The 20,192-nt window shown below is 43.1% G+C and overlaps 1 long non-coding RNA gene across 1 annotated transcript in view; it reads left to right on the forward strand.

Annotated features, from left to right (window-relative positions):
* Nucleotides 1-346: 346 nt before the first annotated feature.
* LOC135105453 (uncharacterized) overlaps nt 347-20,192 on the forward strand; it is a 97,345-nt gene continuing 77,499 nt past the window's right edge. Inside the window, exon 1 of the long non-coding RNA XR_010270853.1 lies at nt 347-496. This is a non-coding gene — a long non-coding RNA (uncharacterized LOC135105453). The remainder of the gene's footprint in view (nt 497-20,192) is intronic.

A 20,192-nucleotide genomic window follows, 5' to 3' on the forward strand; every position in this document is an offset into this window, starting at 1 on the left:
TATCAGAATTATGTAAAAATTCTTTAAATGAATACTTAAATGGCAATATTGCCCGTTTGTTTATTGCATTTTATATCAAAGTGAATATCTAGATAACACTGAATATTAATCTTATATATTCAAGTTATATATTCATTGCGTAGGTCGGCACGCAGCATGGAGCCCGCGGGGTGTCGGATCTTGCAGTGTTTCAAGCTAACTTATCAGATCTCACTTACACTGTTCCAAGCCGCTATCACGATCACAATCACCTTCGGGCCTGAAGATAATCGGGTTGGACTATAAGGTACTGCAGTTGCGTGTCCAATTAGCGGCTACCTGTGCCCGTGTGCCTGCGCCTTGCCTGTGGTCACGTGACTGATGACATCATGCGCGCGCGGTGGAGAGGTGTGGGGAGGCAGCGGGAGATGACCGGTGCTTTTATTTTTTACTCAAAGTGACTTAAATTGCGTCCATTTGGCTTTCTGGAGGAGGTGTCGCTGCTGATGAGGGCACGGTGAGTAGCCTGGTGTGTGTGGTGCCTGCGGGGCGGTGAGGGAGCGTTAACGGGGCGGCGCTATGCGTGCCTGTGTCTGCCCGGTGTTAAGGAGGCAGGGAATATTGGAGGCGTGCTACGGCAAGCTAGGGTAGTTAGTACACTTTCATTACCGATTATTGTCTCACCTTGTCTTTACCTCCCCACGCCACTGTTGCAGGTCTATAATGAGGCCGCTTTTTGATCATATGCAAGATAGGTGGAGGCAGGGCAGTGTCTGGCCAGGCTGGTGTCATTATAACGGGGGATACTTGAAAGCTTCCTGATACCATTTAATTCTTATGGTCTTTTGAATAGTGGTCGATTACTCCATATCAGAACCTGTATCTTTACCCTGTGTGTGTGTGAATGGGTGGGCGGGTGGGTGAATGAGTGAATGTATAATGTATATGTAGCTGTATTTATCTAGTAACGAGGGGTTGCCTACACTCTCCTATCTTTATTAATCCTCGTGTGATGAAAAGGTTTTGGTATTTAAAAAATTAACTCTTGGTAATTTTGAAGTGTGCACATGATACGGGAAGTAAGCAACTGAATCGGTATTTTAGAGATTAGCTTATTTCTAGCTACATTTGTGAATGATACGAAAAATAGACAACAAAATCTCAGGTAACCAGTGATTAGGTAGTAGTGGTTAGATGAACTCGCACATTCTTACATAGACACCCAACACACCACCACACATTTCCCCTGGTAGAGCGGAGCCTGTGTGTTGAGAGCTCCACACCCACCTGGTCCATATACGCAGCACACTCCCTCGCCCTGCTGGTCAAGTTGGGCGGGAAATCAGCGCACTTTTTAGGCCGATAAATCAAGCCATAAAGGTGCCACTGCCAACTATGTGTGTACAGGACCCACTCTAGCCTCGGGGTTGCCAGGGTTCGGTGACGGTGGCTGCTTTTAACATCATTTTATGTGTTCTTAAATTATGACCGTGTTCTTTTATTTGTGGGTCGTGTGTTGGCCGGGCAAGTGGTGGCTAGGCTTTGGAAGTTTATTGGCGTGATAACAGGAGGGTCTGCCGCTGTAAAGTGATAATCTGTGTTCATTTCTGCTCCTGTTTTGGCTATGACTTTTTTTCTCCCACACGTTTGGCCGATTGATTGATGAACATGGCTGCCAGGTGAGTGACCTCTCCTATGGCTGTCAGTCTTGCTGCTCCATATTTGTGAGATCGGAATTGGGTGCGAGATTATTCACTGTAGCCTCGCGTCCTGCCATCCTTTATCTTGCTGTCTCTGAGGCCACTTTTGTAAACCATTATCGCCATCCTTGTCCGGGAATCATCCATGATCTCACAAAATTATAATACACTTCCCGCCACGCCAGTGATCGGGTAAAGAAATAATTGAATGAGATGAAATATATTGGTACATAAACTCTCAACTTTCCTTTATCTGGCGATGCTTTGTGAATATTTAATCTTCCGCCTCTGGGTGATGGAAGGCTTTCTCTTTTAAGGCCGGTGATTTTAGGTTTAAGGGCGGAAATTATTCTGGATCTCCTTTCCCCGCTCTGAACAACACACATCAGCGCCAACACCCAGACTGGAACTTAAATTTAGGCAAAGAGACAAGACGATGGAGAGGCGCAGGGGAAAGGGGTGAGGGATAAGGAAGAAGTGGAGAGGGATCGGGTGGGGTGGAGTGAGGAAGGAACCGCGTCAAATCGTGTCAGGAAATCCTTCTTTAACCGAACAAACTTCAAGCCTTCTCTGCCTAACTGGGCCCAGCATGCCACGCCCAGCCATCACCGCGCGATAGCCAGCCAGCCACTCCAGCCAAGATATCGGACCAGCGGGTCGGCAACAACACCACCAGGAATGCAACTTTTTCGTCTGAATTGATCGTTGTTGTGAATGTTGTGAGTGGCGGCCTTTTTTTCTTGCAGGGGGAGTAGAAGTGAAGGAGGGTGAAGGGGAAGCGAGGCATGGTTTAGGTGGTTTTAATTGTTAGTTGTGATAATGAGGAGAAAAATAGAAAAATAGTGAAAACAAGGAAAACCGGAGTGAAGATTTAACATGTATTTTACACACACACACACACAGAGAGAGAGAGAGAGAGAGAGAGAGAGAGAGAGAGAGAGAGAGAGAGAGAGAGGTAGGTGTTGACGGCGCTGGTTTATGAGTAACTAGCGGCTTTTTTATGTTTATGTTCTTTTCCAATAATACTTTGCTCTTTTTTTCCTTTCTTTTTGTATAGTCCGATAGAGACTTAGTGGACTGTCTTCATTTTATCTCATTATCCCTTTTACGTCGCCAATTCCTGCTTCGTAATGGCGTTTTAATTGAATTTTCGACGAAGTTAGAGTACCTGGCAATTTCATATTTTCTTCCCTCTTGATTGCACCGTCTTCATTTCGCCCTTGCTATCTCCTCACCCTACTTTATTTTATCCCTTTTTTTTCTTACTCCTCTCTCTCTTTCCTCTCCCTCTCTCTCCCCTTCTCTCTCCTTTTTCTTGCCACTAAATAGAGTCATGTAATTTCACCTTCATGATGCTCCCTGACGTGTGATAAGAAATTATTTAATGTGTATTTGTGCAATGCTAATACTTTATGCCTTACTTTTTTTTGCATGGATGCCTCTCAGGTGCTCGCCAGGGCGCATAGGGGGATTGGAATGTACTCTGAGAAGCTTCATGATACTATTTGACGAGTGATAAGGGGTTATTTATTGTCTTTCGTGCAATAATTACACCTTTTTTGTTATTTTAATAGCTTATTTTTCCTGAGGTGTGTCTTAAAAGTGAGTTAAGGCAGATAGGAAGATTGAAATGTAATCTTGAAAAAAGTTTAAGATGCTTTTTTTACGTTTGTTTAAGGTAATTTTGTGTCTTTTTGACGAATACCAATGAGTTTTTTTTTTTTAATCCTTTTTTTTTTCCAGGTTGCCTCTTAGAAGTTACTTAGAGCGGATAGGGAGATTAGAATGTACTCTTAAGAGACTTCTTGATGCTCCTTGACGTGTGATAAAAAAAAATATTTAATGTCTCTTTGTATAATACTAATGCTTTATTTTTGTTCTAATCACTTCTTTTCCCCTGACTGTCACTTAAAAGTTAGTCAGGTCAGATAGAAAATTCATAATACTTCTCAACGTGTGATGAAAATTACTTAATATCTTTTTATCAAATACCAATACTTATTTTCTGTTCTAATGGCTTACTTCTCCCGCGGCGCTTCTTCAAAGTTGGCCAGGGCGGATACTAATGCTTTATTTTTGTTCTAATCACTTCTTTTCCCCTGACTGTCACTTAAAAGTTAGTCAGGTCAGATAGAAAATTCATAATACTTCTCAACGTGTGATGAAAATTACTTAATATCTTTTTATCAAATACCAATACTTATTTTCTGTTCTAATGGCTTACTTCTCCCGCGGCGCTTCTTCAAAGTTGGCCAGGGCGGATAGGGAGATTGGAACGTACGGTGGGGAGAAATTGAATCGTTTCTGATTTAGGCAGCGTCGATAATCGGTGTCTTAATATGATATTCTGGGTATCGCTGCGAGAGGAGTTTTCCTTGCCATTAGTTCGGATTTAAGTGCCGCGTGGAGGTTCAGCTACTCGCCCTCGTGTGACACCGTAGCGAGTTAGATTGTCTTTTTCTCCCGATTAACTTGTTCCTCGGTTGCGTTGATGTGTTTTTATCCTCGCCTCTAACTCGTATTATTTGTTCTATTGTGATTGCCTTTGTTGAATTAATTTGATTTTCACTTGCTTTCTTTCTTTCTTTTTTTTCTTTCGTTTTGTCTCTCCTTCTCTCTTTCGTTTCTTGATTTTTCTTTGATGCGTTTTTGCTTTTTCTTTCTCCCCATAACTAATTGTGTTTGTCTTGCGATTGCTGTGTGGCTTTTATTTTATTCTCGCTTGCTTCTCTCTCTCTCTCTCTCTCTCTCTCTCTCTCTCTCTCTCTCTCTCTCTCTCTCTCTCTCTCTCTCTCTCTCTCTCTCTCTCTCTCTCTCTCTCTCTCTCGCTCTTTCCGTTTTTACTCCTCTCTCCATTCTTGGCTTTTCTTATTACTTCTCTCTTGTTGGTTTATTCTTGTGTTTTTTCATATTTTGTTCTCGCCATTCATGCTTTTATCTCTGTTTTTTTGTCACTTCTCCATTCTTACGTAGTTTTTTCTCTCTCTCCCTCATATCATTGCTTTATTCTTCTCTCTCTCTCCACTTTCACACATTTCTTCGTACCTGATAGTTTGCTTTCTCTTTATTTTTCCTTGTCATTCCATTTTCACTCTTATTTGGCTCTCCATTTCTCCTCCATTCTCTTCCACGTATTTGCATTCCGTTACCTTCCTTCCACTATTCTTGTTTACTGTTGTTTTGATTTATTTACTTGATTCTTCTTTTGATTTCTTCAAGTTAACATTTTGCTTCTTGTATCTTCATTTTTATTTTCTTTGGTATGCATATATATTTATTTTATTTTATTTATTTATTTTTTTTTCCAGTAGTGAGATATTTATTCCGCCTAATTATTTTCTTCTATCTTCAGGCCTAGAAGTTTCTCCTCTTAGTTTTATTCTCTTCTATAATTTAATGCATTTTCTTCTCTATTCACGCTGAAAATTTTCCGCACTGGTTTTATTTGTATTCATTTTACTGCATTTGCTTCATTTACATCTTTTTTTCTAAAGTTTCCTTCACGTTGTCTTCACATTTCTTCATTGCTTAATTCTTCTCCAATCTTACGACTGTTCTTCCTTTCTTACCTTTGCTTCTCTCTTCTGGTTTACAAATGTCTTCTTTAGTTTACCCTTACGTCTAATTTGCCTCTGATATCCTTACAATTCTTTTTATTTTTTTTATTCTTTCTCTTTAGATATGCGTCTTTTTCCTATGATCTTTGTTTGCTCTATCAATTCTATTCCTTTTTATTCTATTTTTCTATCTTCAGCTTTATATATTTTTCTTTGCTAATTTAGTTTACCATTATTCTGCATGAAATAATTTAGCTTATCATTATTTTACATGCAATATTCTGAAGGCTTTTACTTAATTATCTCTTCAGCCTTACTTATATCTACACCACTTTCCTTTTTTTTTTTTTCTCCCTATTTAATTCCTTTACTCCTCTCTTCAGGCTTACATATTTCCTGACCAATTCACTTAAACCAGTAATTCAAACCTGCAATATTCTTAAACATTCTCTCGACTCTCTTACTGTTCTGTTCTAGCTTATATTTTCTTCTAGACCAAGCTCACATTTTTCTTCTAATCCACTTTTCCCTCCCTTCCACACCACAACCACAACCTGCATCACCTGCATCACCTGTTCACCTTTGCCACGTGGCCCCTCCCGCCGCGCCACACCTGAGAGCATTATCCAGGTACCTCGCGCTGTACACGCTGCACGGAGAAATTTTATTTACTATTACTTTTCTGCTAGCGACAAGATAATGCACTCCGGACCGCTGCGCCGTAACATGCAGCTTTCTGGTCCAGTTAACACACACCCGAACAATAGAGCGCAGATTATAGCATCCACGCGGTCATTATAGACTCCCTGATCCTCCCAGCACCGATGAGAGTGTTCTGGCGGGCATGAACGATCGTCAAGCCGGTGATATGGTTTATGCTTATGGGAAGTTCACTCGTCTATATTTTGGCGTGGAGGTGCACCCACGCTAATCCCAGTGATGGATACTGGCATTTACGAGCTTTAATGCTAAGTGTCGGAGGAGCCATCGAAGCCCTAATAGTTTGCAGGGCGAGGTGTCCAGTGAGGGACCTCCAGTGCGCTACTTCAAGGTGTAAATTAGACTGATGGAGTTTACCTTGGAAGTCTGCACTCACAGTCATAATCTCCGCGTGATGAACGGCGCTCTCTATCGAATTAGCATACCATACCTTACCTTTCCGCTCTCCTCCCTTCCCGCGCCACACCCCTCGCCACTTTACCGTATATGGCCCCGAGTGTTCTGGGTCCTCTCGGCACAGCAGCGTCACTCCGCCGCCTTCAAATCGGGAGCACTGAGTCGACATTACAAGGAGAAAGTTTAACGTTATCAGGGTTGTGCCGCAGGGTGGGTATCGGGGTTAAAAAGGGTTTAATGGGCTTGGATTAACGACTGGGCGTAGGTAGAGGGAAGGGAGGCAGTGAGTGGAAGAAAAGGTAGTGCGGAGGATTGGTGTGTGTTTGGAGTGGTATGAATGTTAAGTGGTGTGGTATTTTGATGTATTGGGATGGTTTGTGTGTGTGTGTGTGTGTGTGTGTGTGTGTGTGTGTGTGTGTGTGTGTGTGTGTGTGTGTGTGTGATTTATTATACGTTTCTTTCTCACTATATCCTTTTCGGGTCGTGGGTTCAGGTGTTCTAATGAAGGTTTCCAATTATTTTTAGGTAATTGTTTTTGATGTATTGGTGAAGATTTCGTGTGTGTGTGTGTGTGTGTGTGTGTGTGTGTGTGTGTGTGTGTGTGTGTGTGTGTGTGTGTGTGTGTTTATTTAGGTTTTAGTGGAGTGTTGGCATTCATGGGCCAGTGTCGCTTCCGGCTTATGAGTATTTCACTAATTTATTCAGTGTTTATCTTCGTCATCTTTTCCACCATAATTTTTCTTCCCTCCCTTCGTCAATCCTTCCCTCGCTCTATCCCTTCCTTTCTCCTCTTCACCGTCTCTTCCTAGCTCACGTTCTCGTTTTTGTTCTCTTCGTTTTCCTCCTCCTCCTCCTCCTCCTCCTCCTCCTCGTATAGAAGTGTTAAAATTTTCAAAGGATTACACAATATCGATGCAAAAGATTAGTACGGTCGATCCATTGAATATAATCGCGAATCTGTAGCGGTGTTAAGATGACCGGTAGATTATCCTCACCTAACGAGGCCAATCACGTCAATCGCGCGGTTAACGTCTGCAAGTGTCTGTCCTCCAACTTTGTCGACCATATAACAACAGCTTTCAAGAAGAGATTAGACAGAAATGTGAACTCTACAGCTGAGATATGGAGATTATTGTGTTACCGTAGTGAAGTACCATCAAGGTTTTTCTGGATGTTGTTATGAAGTGTCTCTTTTTTGAGGTGGTTGTTGATGATTTGAGGCTGCGTGTTTTGTCTTGCCCGAGTAGCAGTAGCGGTAATGATGGTGCTTGTCTCCTTGTTACCGAAACGTCGACACAACTCTTCCTAGCTGTGTGGTTTTGCTTCCTCTCCCGCCATGAAGGAAGGGTGAGTGGTGAGTGGACGGGGAGGAGCCTTCTCTTTCTTGGCTTTCTTGACTTTCCTGCATCCTCTCTCTCACTTCAGGTTGGTTAGTGTAACGCATCACCAACAGCCTTGTAAGGGCCAGTATATCTCCTGCTGCTTTTTTCTTCCGTTGTGGTACTTTTGTGTATTAACACCACCATTACTACTACCACCAATTCTTCCCCCTCCTCCTCCTCCTCCTCGTTAAATACCACCACCACAAAAAGAAAATTGTAGTGGCCTTTCATTTCACACAATTGGATTCTGACCCTCCTGAAGGAACCTGTCCGGCACCTGACGAAGTGGTCCTCGAGCCCTCTCCCTCTCCTCCCCCTCCTAACCCCTCCTCTCCTCCTCTCCCCTCCCTTCTCCTTCACTTTTCATGGCTCACTTATCTCACTTCAAAGATCATAATTCGCCACCCTTCCATTAATTAACTTTTATTTATTTCTCATACTCCATGTTCCTTTTTGCTTCTCTTCCTCCTCCACCTCCTCCTCCTCCTCCTCCTCCGCAGTCCTTTCCGCTGCCGCCACCACCACTACTATCTCTTTCTTCGGTTTTTGTTCCCTCCTCCTCCTCCTCCTCCTCTTCCTCCTCCTTCTCCTCCTCCTCCTCCTTGTTCCCTCCTCCTCCTCCTCCTCCTCCTCCTCCTCCTCCTCCTCCTCCTAAGGGCTAAAAATCACTAAAACTTAAAAAAAAGGCCTTTGATCCTCATATCATAATTACCTTCATCACTACCACCACCGCCACCACCACCACTACCATGAAAATCACCATGACATCACGCGTCACCACCACCATGACCATCACTAAATTATCATCATCATTATTACACTGTAACTGCCTCCACAAACACCAGTTCTGAATTCTAAACCAGCATTATCACTGTGTGTGTGTGTGTGTGTGTGTGTGTGTGTGTAGTACGTCCTGAAGGTGATGTGAAAGTGAAGTAAGGAGTTTTAACACGGCAATTTTTGGCTATTAAATGATAATTACTGTAGTGGAGAAAGATGGCAGATTTTTCATGCACGTCCACCTTTCACTGACTCAATCTCTCCTCACCACCTCGCCTCAACTCATCTCACATCACCTCAACTCACTTTACTTCATATCATCTGGACTCACTTCACTTTTTTCTCATCTCGTCTCGCCTCATATCACGCCTCATGTTATTCCAACTCATCTCATCTCAGCTGGCCTTCCTTGCTTCATTTTCCATCCAATAATCTCCTCCGTCCAATTTTTTCCACTTGTCTCATTCTCCTCACTTGACACTTCATCTACGTCTCACCTCGCTTACCTCATTTCTCTCTAGTCTAATCTCCTTAATTTTGCCTCATCTTCGTCTCATCTCAATCACTTCATCATCATCACATCTTATCTCCTTAACGTCACATCCCTCATCTCCTCCCTCTCATTTCACGTTCCTTATCTCATTTACCCCCACCTCATCTCCTTCATCTTACCGTCCTCGTCTCATTTCCATCACCTCATAATCCTCACCTCATCTCATTCACGTCACCTGCCTCACCTTTTACCGCCCCAACTTTTCCTCTTTAGATTTATCAGCCTCCAATCTCATCATCTGCCCAGCCTCACCTCGCCACCCTCCCACCACTCCCGCCTCTCCCTCTCCTCTCCCGAGTCATTAGCCCTCCCGTCTCGCCCCCCTTTGCCTCTCTCCCTTTAAGTCTCTTCTCTCTACTTTTCTATTCCTCTCTCTTTCTTTAAGCTAGTTTGTTGATGGTGCTGTGGTGTGCTGTTTTAGTTGTTTTATTTGTTGTTCTTGTGGTTGTTCTTGTTGTTATTGTTTTTCCTTGTTCTCGTTCTTTTTATTTTCTTCTTGTTTTTGTCCTTGTTCTTTTCTTACTCCTACTACTACTACTACTACTACTACTACTACTACTACTGCTACTACTACTACTACTACTACTACTGCTGCTACTACTGCTACTGCTACTGCTACTACTACTACTACAATCACCAATTTTATAATTATTTTACTCTCTCATTATGGATGTCTTTGTTCAATGATGCCTTCACAAAACCAAATCTCTTCGCTGTGAAAATTTATCTTCTTCCTCTCTTCTTATTATCCTCCTCCTTTTCCTGTCTGTAATAATTTTCTTTCTATTATTTTATTTTAATTTAATTCAGAAACACTGGACACGTCAGAGTGAATGAAAGCCAAAGTAAGAAGTAAATAAGTTAGCCTCAGTTATTTTTTTATTTTTATTTTTCTTATGTCAGGTTTCCTTTGCTATTATTAGTATTTTCTTCACTTAGGCATCTCTTCCTGGTTTACTCATGCTCACTCATAACCTCTCTTACATTTATCTCTTCTTCCTCCTCTTCCCTCTCCTCTTCCTTCGCTTCCTCTCTTTTACTCACCCAATCTTCAGTCACAGTAATCTATCTTGTTTCTTTATGTTTTCTTAACCATCAAACAACCTAGCAGGGGCCAAAAGCTCTGTTGCTGTTTGATTTCCTTTGTATTTCTTTGTGATCTCCTCTTTCACCACCACAACCACCACTACCACCTCGACCATCAACAACAATTCAAGCTGCAATAAGATATACAACTGTCTTGCTGATAAATTAATACAAAAAAAAAGCATAAATAAAGAGAAATATCATTGAAAAAAAAAAGAGAATAATAATAATAATAATGGATGTGTCATCTTGTAGGAGAGAGGAGGGGGGAAGGGAGGGAAGGAAGGAGCCGGGAGAGGAGGGGGCAGAGGAGAGGCGCCCGTGCAATGCGATCCTGCGCAGGTCACCAAGATCCAGCAGCAGCAGGCGCCGCGTGCCCCGGGAGCTTGGCGCGTTCCTGCTGGCGTGGGAAAATACTTGGCCATCATTGCCATTGCTGTTGTCTTCGTCACCGTGGTTGCTGTTGTGGTGGTGAAGGTGGTGGTAGTGGTGGGGGTGGTCGTGTTGTTGTTGTTGTTGTTGTTGTTGTTGTTGTTGCTGTCATCATCTTTTTCTTCTTTTGTTGTTGTTTTTGTTGTTGCTGGAGAGAGAGAGAGAGAGAGAGAGAGAGAGAGAGAGAGAGAGAGAGAGAGAGAGAGAGAGAGAGAGAGAGAGAGAGAGAGAGATTGTAGCACAATGAATAATTCATAGCCGAATTAGAACAGAAGAGAGATGAGGAGAATAAGAAATTATGATAATGCGACACACGATCGATGAAAGGTATGATTGAGAGAGAGAGAGAGAGAGAGAGAGAGAGAGAGAGAGAGAGAGAGAGAGAGAGAGAGAGAGAGAGAGAGAGAGAGAGAGAGAGAACTAAGGAGGCACAAATCATACGTGTCGTCTAAATATTGTTATCAGAGAACCAAGTAACTTAACTCTCACATTCCAAAACTTGACTGCTTGAAGACTTGCTAGCGTGGCGAGAGAGACAAAACAAACACCAGGGCATTGCGTCAGAGAGAGAGAGAGAGAGAGAGAGAGAGAGAGAGAGAGAGAGAGAGAGAGAGAGAGAGAGAGAGAGAGAGAGAGAGAGAGAGAGAGAATTGTCTGTCTATTTGTTTGCTGTTTCTATTGTTCATGATGAAATCTCAGCACTTGACTACCCTGGTTTGCTGATGTGACCTGGTTCCTATTTGTTGTGCTGAATTGTGCTCATATACAACTCAGATAGAAGGAATAACACACACACACACACACACACACACACACACACACACACACACACACACACACACACACACACACACACACATGCGGGTTTTGCAAGACACGCATGAATTTTTTAGTCTTCCTAATAGAGACACATTGAAGAAGAAAAGCAGCAAGATAAGTTAATAGGTTGTGGTAAAAAAAAGGACACACATGAAAGGCTTATTTTCTTGTCTTTATTACTGCCTGACTGCGTGCGTTTTGTGTTTGCGCTCTCTCTCTCTCTCTCTCTCTCTCTCTCTCTCTCTCTCTCTCTCTCTCTCTCTCTCTCTCTCTCTCTCTCTCTCTCTCTCTCTCTCTCTCTCTCTCTCTCTCTCTCTACACACACACACACACACACACACACACACACACGTCTAAATAAAATGTATACTTTCACAATCTGTACATGTTCTTTATTTACTTGCTTAGATAAGTAATACATTATATTTGTAACACAGGAAGACAGTAAAAGAGAAAGTGATAAGCTGTTGTGGTATCAAAACAGTAAATAAGTGTAATTTAAGAGAGACATTGAGATATTAAAACGGTAGAGGATGCGGTGAGAATTAATGAGACCTGGATCGTGAATAACAATGCAGTGGGGGAAGTGACAGAGACGGTGACGGTGACAGTAGGGGAGCGGGCGAGGCGGCGAGGCAGCGAGGCGATGAGGTCAAGCGTGGCAGCAACACGGTAGGAGGCAGTGTGGCAGGCGGAGACAACGCGATGAGACAGAGGCACTGCAGTAAGACAATAAGTGCGAGACAGCTAGAGACCGTAAACCTGGCACAGGAGAACAATGTGGGACGCCAGACTCCAACTTTTACCCGCCGCATTGTGCCTGTTGGTTCCGTCCCTTCCCTCGCCTCCCGGAACCCGAGGGGAAAAGAACAATCTAGTTTAATTTTTATTTACTCATTTTTCCTCCAGGTGATGTAAGGTGCGATTGTTCCCCGCAACGCTCTAATGGCACCGGAAAAAGTAAAAAAAAGTGGCCTCTCCTTAAGCCGCCTCGTTTTCTCAGTCGCCAAGGGAAGATCCGAGTGGCAGAAAAAGCTGTCCCTATTTTGCCTTTGATTTTTAAGGAGCTTCAAATAGGTTTAGGACTTGATAGCCCTTCATTAGCGGGCTTCCAACGACCCGGAAAAGCAGCACTTCTGTCGACGCGAAGGAGCAGGAAGAGGAGGAGGAGGAGGAGGAGGAAGGAGGAGGAGGTGGAGGAGGAGGAGGAGGGTGACTACCTGGCTTTCATTCCTCCCTCTCCCCTCCCCTCTCACACCTACGTGCCCCACTCACCCCGCTGTGTGTGTGTGTGTGTGTGTGTGTGTGTGTGTGTGTCGGGGCATTGTTTTACCTTTATTACATTCCAAACCTTTAATCAAGCCCCTCCTCGCCTCACACTTCTCGCACCAGTACAGTACTCCCCGTTTTCTTTTCCTTTCATGTTTTTCCTCCAGTATCCCATTTTCTGTTCCCTTCATTCCGTATTCCTTCCGTGTATTCCTCATATCTTTCGTTCTTCCTCTTTCTTGTCTCATTTTCTTTCTCTTCTTTTTCGTCTTTCGTATCTTGTCTTCCTTCACTTCTCGGTTTTCATTCTTATACGTACATTCTCCCATTCCTATCTTTTTTTTTCACTTCCTTACTCCACCTGACTTTCCTTGCAAACCTTCCCACTCCTTCCCTCCCTTCCTCCCTCGCGCCGCAGGACCTCCCACTGGTAACTGTCCTCAAGGCTGAGATAGCATCGACTCCCACCGCCCAATTAACGATCAATAACGAGTGTTCGGCGGTCATGTAGCAGGCGATCAGAGGACGACACGCCGCCTGCACCGCCCTCAGTTATCAGGGTCGTTGCCCAAGATCCTGCCCCTCCTGCCCCTTTAAACCCCCTTGCTCTGCCACCCTGCCCGCCTTTCCCTGCCTCCCTGCCTCCCTTGCTTTGCCTCCCTGCTCCCCCTTTGCCCTGCCTCCCAGCCCCCTTTGCCCTGCCTCCCTGCCTCCATTCTGTGCCTTGCTGCTTCTCTTGCCTCTTGCTTCCTCGTCGCCTGGTGTCTTCCCTCCCACTGTCGAACACACGCGAGTGAGCGCCAGTGAGTCAAATACGACGTGTGATTCGTGTTTCATATAAAGGATGTAGCGATGAATCAGTGTTTCTCAGAGAGAGAGAGAGAGAGAGAGAGAGAGAGAGAGAGATGGTTAGGGTGTGTTAACAAGCATAAATAATGCTTTGTTTTTTCCAGGACGCTTGATTACATTTTGGCACATTAACTAGTAGTGAAGTGGTGCAGAGAGAGAGAGAGAGAGAGAGAGAGAGAGAGAGAGAGAGAGAGAGAGAGAGATTAAGTGTGATTACTTTCCAGGAAAAACAAGTGTTAGTTTGAGGTCACCGAATGTTCCGTGAAATTTCTCTCTCTCTCTCTCTCTCTCTCTCTCTCTCTCTCTCTCTCTCTCTCTCTCTCTCTCTCTCTCACACACACACACACACCATAACACTCCACCATCACCAACACCAGCATCACCATCACAGCACACCACATAACTGCTGTCCTTTCCCACCCACCACCACCACCACCACCACACCTTTTTTTACTACACCCCCTCTCACTCACACCCCACACCCTTTAACAGCCTTCACCACCTTACACATCACCCTTACTCCTTCCTACCACATCACCCACCCTTAAACTCTCCCTTAAACTCCCTACTTCACTCTCCTTCGCACTCACTCCACGCCATACCCATCCTCACCTTACCTTACCCTCCCTCACTCCCTAAAGCGTCTGACAGATGGGTAAGCAGCCACTGGTGGACAAGTAAGTGACAGTTAATACCGACTTGCTGTGTAAACGCCTAGAGTAGAGAGCTCTTAAGTCCCCCGCCAGTGCCGTCCCTGTCTGAGTCTCCGAGCTGTCAGAATAGCTTACATGCAACGCGGGGGGCGGCCGGGAGGTGATAGCGAGGGATGGGGTGCTCAGGGAGAGTGGGGGGCAGTGAGGGGTATGGGATAATAACTCGCTGGTAATTGGTCGTATCAGTTGTGGGATGACGAAAGGGCTTCAGCTGAGGCGAGGCGGGGCTGGGAGGGAAGAGGGCGCGGCGCATGATAAGAAGAAACTGCCACGCCTCCTTCTCCTCTTCTCTCTTTCTCCTCCCGTTGTTCCTGTTTCTATTCTTACGTGTTCTCCTTCTCCTCCTCCTCCTCCTCCTCTTCCTCCTCCTCCTTTTCGTAGACAGGCAGACATGCAGACACACACTTGGCAGCCTCCGTTAGTCGCGGCCTAGTCTCGACTCCCGCCTGAAGGAGTTGTGGTTAAGCTTCCTGTCGAGGCTTTCCGGTACTGAGAGAGAGAGAGAGAGAGAGAGAGAGAGAGAGAGAGAGAGAGAGAGAGAGAGAGAGAGAGAGAGAGACTAGTATTATAAGTTAAATCCTACTCTTATTTATCTGAAGGAGGTCGGTCGCTTAGTCGGTCGGTCTGTGTCTGCCGGTTGTTACGCGGCGGGCGCTGTGAATCCCGGCCACTTTCACGGGACGGAGATGAATTAGATAAACGATTAGGCCGCCGTCAGTTACGTCCCGCTGGCTGAGAGGCTGGAAGTGAAGGCCCCGCGTGGAGGGATTCGGTGTTTGTGTGGTTGTCTCCCATCTCATCTTTAACTCTTTGCCTTTCTCTCAACGCCAACTAACTCATGCTTATGTGGGTTCCTCTTGCCTCTCTCACGGCTCAGTGCTCGTGTGTGTGTGTGTGTGTGTGTGTGTGTGTGTTGTTACTTTGCTTTAAATCTTTTGGTCCTAGCTTCTGTGTTTGGTTAAATGTGTGATGGTGGTGGTGGTGGTGGTGGTGGTGGTGGTGTGTTCAGGGAATTTGAATTTTTCCTTTTTCGTTTTCTTTTTTTTTGTTTCTGTTTTTTTTTTGTGTTCTATTAGTGTCCTGTTTAGTATGAGTAGTAGTAGTAGTAGTAGTAGAAATAGTAGTAGTGACAGTGGTGGTGGTAACAGTGGTGGTAGCTCTCTCTCTCTCTCTCTCTCTCTCTCTCTCTCTCTCTCTCTCTCTCTCTCTCTCTCTCTCTCTCTATTTTTTGTTGCAGTTGTAGCTTTTGTTGTACTTAGGTTTATATATGTTGCTTCTTGACTTTCATCTTTCTCTTATCTTTTCTTGTTCTACTGCTTACGTTGTTCTGTCTAGTATGAGGTAGGAATGTTAGTTTGTTCTTTGTCTTGTTTTGCTTGTATTATATTTAAATCCCTACACACCTGCTACTAACTGTTCTCTTCCCTCATATATTCTTTTGTAATGCTTTTTGTTTTTCGTGTTCTCTTTGTTCTCTTCTATGTTATTACTGTGTATTATATTTAGTTATATATATTTTCTAGTTACTACTTATCTTTCTTCCTTTATATTGATGGTTTTTTTTTCCAATTTTTTTTTATATTTTCATGTTTTCCTGCCTTCTTCTCTTCTTTGCTTTTAGTTCGGGCGTGCGTTCCAATATTCCTTTTTCCTTCTCTTTTTCTTTGCTGATTTTTATTTTATTTATTATGGATACCAACCACTGAGTGCACATCATTCTTCTTTTAATATGTTTTTTTTTTCTATCTCCTTTGTTTTCGTGTTTTTATTGTTCCGTTCTTTGGTATTCAAATGTGTGTCTGCATTAATGAGTAAACTTGCATACATTACCCACTGACTCCTTGTATTTCTTCTTTTTCTGTCCCTTTTTTTCTAATTCCTTTGTTCTCATGACCCCCTTTGTTCTTCCCTTTGATATTAATATTTACTCTTTCATACTTGTCTCTGTATTTACACACCTATACATTATCAATAACTACCTATCTTTATGTTTTATCTTCTTTTTCACTCTTTTTCATGTTCCTTCTTTGATTTTCCTCTGATAAATAACGTTCATTTTTCCCATAAATATATATGTTACCTTCTGAATGACTATCTTGTTTAAATCCTTTATTTCCTACTTCCCTCGTTTTACATTCCCTTTATCTGTAGTAGCGTTGATTCTTTTATACTTTTTTTTATTTACACTTGCACACACTACCTTCTGAGTACTTACCTTCCTTCTGTTTATATGTATTTTTCCCTCCCTTTCTCTTTTAGCACATTTACGTGGCGTCCATTTTAATGCCTCATAGTTGCTTAGTCCCTTGCTGTTTGTTTTTCTTCTTCCTTGCTGTTGGAGTGGCTGGCTCAAGGCTTTATTTACTTGTATGTGCTGTCTGCGTCTTGATCAGCAGCAGGGGGGTGATTTTAATTTAATTTATTTTTGTTTATTTGTTTGTTTATTTTATTTTGTTTATCTATTTTTATTTGTTGTATACCGTGAGTGGTGATTGTGCGTGTGGTTCTCTCTCTCTCTCTCTCTCTCTCTCTCTCTCTCTCTCTCTCTCTCTCTCTCTCTCTCTCTCTCTCTCTCTCTCCGTTATAGTGATTATCTTGTGTTTTTTGTTGTTTTATTATATTATTTTATTTTTCAGTCTCTCCTTTCTCCCTCTTCCTCTTTCTCCTTTTTCTTGTTTGTTCATTCCTCTTTCTTTTCTCCTCCTCTTCCTCCTTTTCCACTTCCTTTTATTTTCTTTCATTCATTTTTTCATTCTTTTCATTTTTCCCTTCTTTCCTCATTTTCTTCTTCTTCTTCTTCTTCTTCTTCCCAATCCTCCTCCTTTCTAGTCCTCCTCCTCATCCTCCTCCACCACCACCGCCACCATCACCACCACTACCTCGTTTCATCAGGGCCGCGGCAGTAAACACATATCTCGCCCCGGTGGCCTCTGCTGACGGCCTGACTCGAGTGGCGATGAGGTGAGGGAAAGGAGGAATTAATTACTTTATTCTTTAGCCGGCGCCTTTTTATTTCTACTTGCCTTGTCTTGTTGATGCTGCCGGTATTGCTCGTGTGTGTGTGTGTGTGTGTGTGTGTGTGTGTGTGTGTGTGTGTGTGTGTGTGTGTGTGTATTTCCTCGTCCTTCTTTTCATTGTTTCTTTGTGATTTTCTCTCTCTCTCTCTCTCTCTCTCTCTCTCTCTCTCTCTCTCTCTCTCTCTCTCTCTCTCTCTCTCTCTCTCTCTCTCTCTCTCTCTCTCTCTCTCTCTCTCTCTCTCTCTCTCTCTCTCTCTCTCTCTCTCTCTCTCTCTCTCTCTCTCTCTCTCTCTCATATCGTAAATTTTCGTATTTTCTACCGTAAAAGGAGTTTTATGCTACTGGTATTTTTATCGAGAGAGAGAGAGAGAGAGAGAGAGAGAGAGAGAGAGAGAGAGAGAGAGAGAGAGAGAGAGAGAGAGAGAGAGAGAGAGAGTCTATTATCGAATATTACCTATCGGAAGATATTGAAAGCATAATCGGTACTTTTATCCCGTTCCTTATACCATTAAACTCTGAAAGAAATCACCTTTTTTTTTTTTTTGTAATATTTGCTGTTGCTTTCTCCTTCTCCCTCCCTCGCTTCTCCTCTCTCCTCCCCCACTTTTCCTTCAACCTTGTCTCCTCTCTTGTTCCTTTCTTCATTCTCATATCCTCCTCTTCGTTTTCTTGCTTCGTCTTCTTGCTTTTATTACTGGTTTTGCATCATTTTGTCTTCCGTCCCTCTTCCTCCTCCTCCTCCTCCTCCTCCTCTTGCACCGGTCGAACGCCTTAAAAAGAGGATTGGCGGATCTGGGAAATGGAGTTGTATTTCATTTTAAGTCTTTTTATATGTGTGTACTCCGGAGGTTGGACAGTTAGGTAGTCTTTTTTTATTGTCTCGCTGGTGGTGGTGGTGGTGGTGGTGGTGGTTGCAGTGGTGGTCATGGTGTGTGTGTGTGTGTGTGTATGTGTGTGTGTGTGTGTGTGTGTGTGTGTGTGTGTGTGTGTGTGTGTGTGTGTGTGTGTGTGTGTGTGTGTGTGTGTGTGAGGAGCAAATACAGACGTGGGAAAGAGGCAAGTTTTAAGAAGTGTGAGAGAGGAAGGGAAAACAGCGCACCCACGCACGCACGCATCCACACACACACACACACACACACACACACACACACACACACACACACACACACACACACACACACACAGAGAGAGAGAGAGAGAGAGAGAGAGAGAGAGAGAGAGAGAGAGAGAGAGAGAGAGAGAGAGAGAGAGAGAGAGAGAGAGAGAGACCTTTTTACCTTCATGAAGTATAATTATTGTTAATAAACACCCACGATTACTGGAAATTAAGATGAAAATAAGATAAGATAGAAATCGAACAAGCTAAGATTCAGAGAAAGATAAATAAAGACATGAATCTCTCTCTCTCTCTCTCTCTCTCTCTCTCTCTCTCTCTCTCTCTCTCTCTCTCTCTCTCTCTCTCTCTCTCTCTCTCTCACTTGTAAAACTTAACTCTCCCACTACTTATATATTTTTCCCTCTACTAATTTAACATGAGGATTTAAGTAACGGGAGATGAGTACACAGCAATCCAGTACCGCGTTTATAAAAGTGTCACAAGGCAATGGATGAGTGCAGTAATCTGATAGTGATGCAATTAGTTGATACGATTGTAGCTCTGAAGGAACGGGGGAAACGCAGGAGGGGAAAGGAGAAATCAGAAATATGAGGAGAAGGGAATTATTAAGTGTGGAGAGTAATTAGAGAGTAGATGCTCCCGCCGGGTTATGTTATCAGTAAATGAGTAATAGTTTCGTGCGGATCAAAAGTTGCTGCCTGCTTGCTGATGTACTGACTTGCTGATGAAATTCGTTGTTCATTTTAACTTTATAACACTCGTCTCCTGTGCCTTTGTCTCGCTGAACTGAACTCATATATTTTATTTCTTTTTTCATGCATGGTTTCATAATATGAATAATCTTTTGGCTACTCTTTGGGGACTGGTATCTTCTGTGGGTCTTTTTTTTAACCCTTCTTGTTGCCCTAGGCCAGAATCCTTCTTACATAGAAAAATAACATACCTATTCACTTTTTTTTTTTCTACTCACCAACAGTGCTTCTACCACCCACTGACTACTGATGAACCAAACCACCTTTCACTGTAACTCACCACAAGGTCTGCTTCCAATCTCTTTTTCTTGTAGACCGCATGTCCTTCACAGCTACTTGTACCAAAGAACCTCCTCTGATGCATACACCATTTCTATCTTCTGTCTTTGCTTCATCCGCTGATCTTAATGCTGATGAAATAAACATTCTCATTTTCTACAAGGTCCCCACAACACTTGTTTCTCTTCTCCTTGTCTTTCAGAAGAATCAGTCATCACTAAAATACTGTCTTTTTCATTATACCATACCAATTAATTACCCTTCTTTCAGTAGCAAACCAAATGCTGCCTTCTTACCACTAGCAGATATTAAGAACAAGCAATAGCAAATATACAGTCCCTTTTGAGGCCGATTATGATGTTCCTTTGTCTAATCTACAGCAGGAGACATACAATAGTAAAAGCCAAGTGAAATAAAGGCAATCTATTCATTGTAACTTGCCTAAACACCATTCTTTTCTATCTCTTTGCCTTTCAGAATACTTACCTTGCATTAATCGTTGTAAACACTGTCTATTTATAACTAATCATACTAACTACCTTTCTTTCTAACTACTACTTCATTCATTAACGAGCAAAGCACTTCTCTAGTCCACAGTGCCATCAGTCACCGTCGTAACTCCTCCTCATAAGTCTTGCCCGGAATCACTAAAACTGGCAAGCACATTACTCATCCAGGAGAGTTAAAAATTTATCCTGTCAGTGAAATTGATCACGCTTCGGTAGTGGCTTGTAATCTCAACATTCTATTCCATGGCTACCAGAATATACGTAACATTAATCTTAGCTTTGC

The sequence above is a fragment of the Scylla paramamosain genome, chromosome 12 (genome assembly GCF_035594125.1).
Source record: "Scylla paramamosain isolate STU-SP2022 chromosome 12, ASM3559412v1, whole genome shotgun sequence".
In the NCBI taxonomy this organism is placed as follows: Eukaryota; Metazoa; Arthropoda; class Malacostraca; order Decapoda; family Portunidae; genus Scylla; species Scylla paramamosain.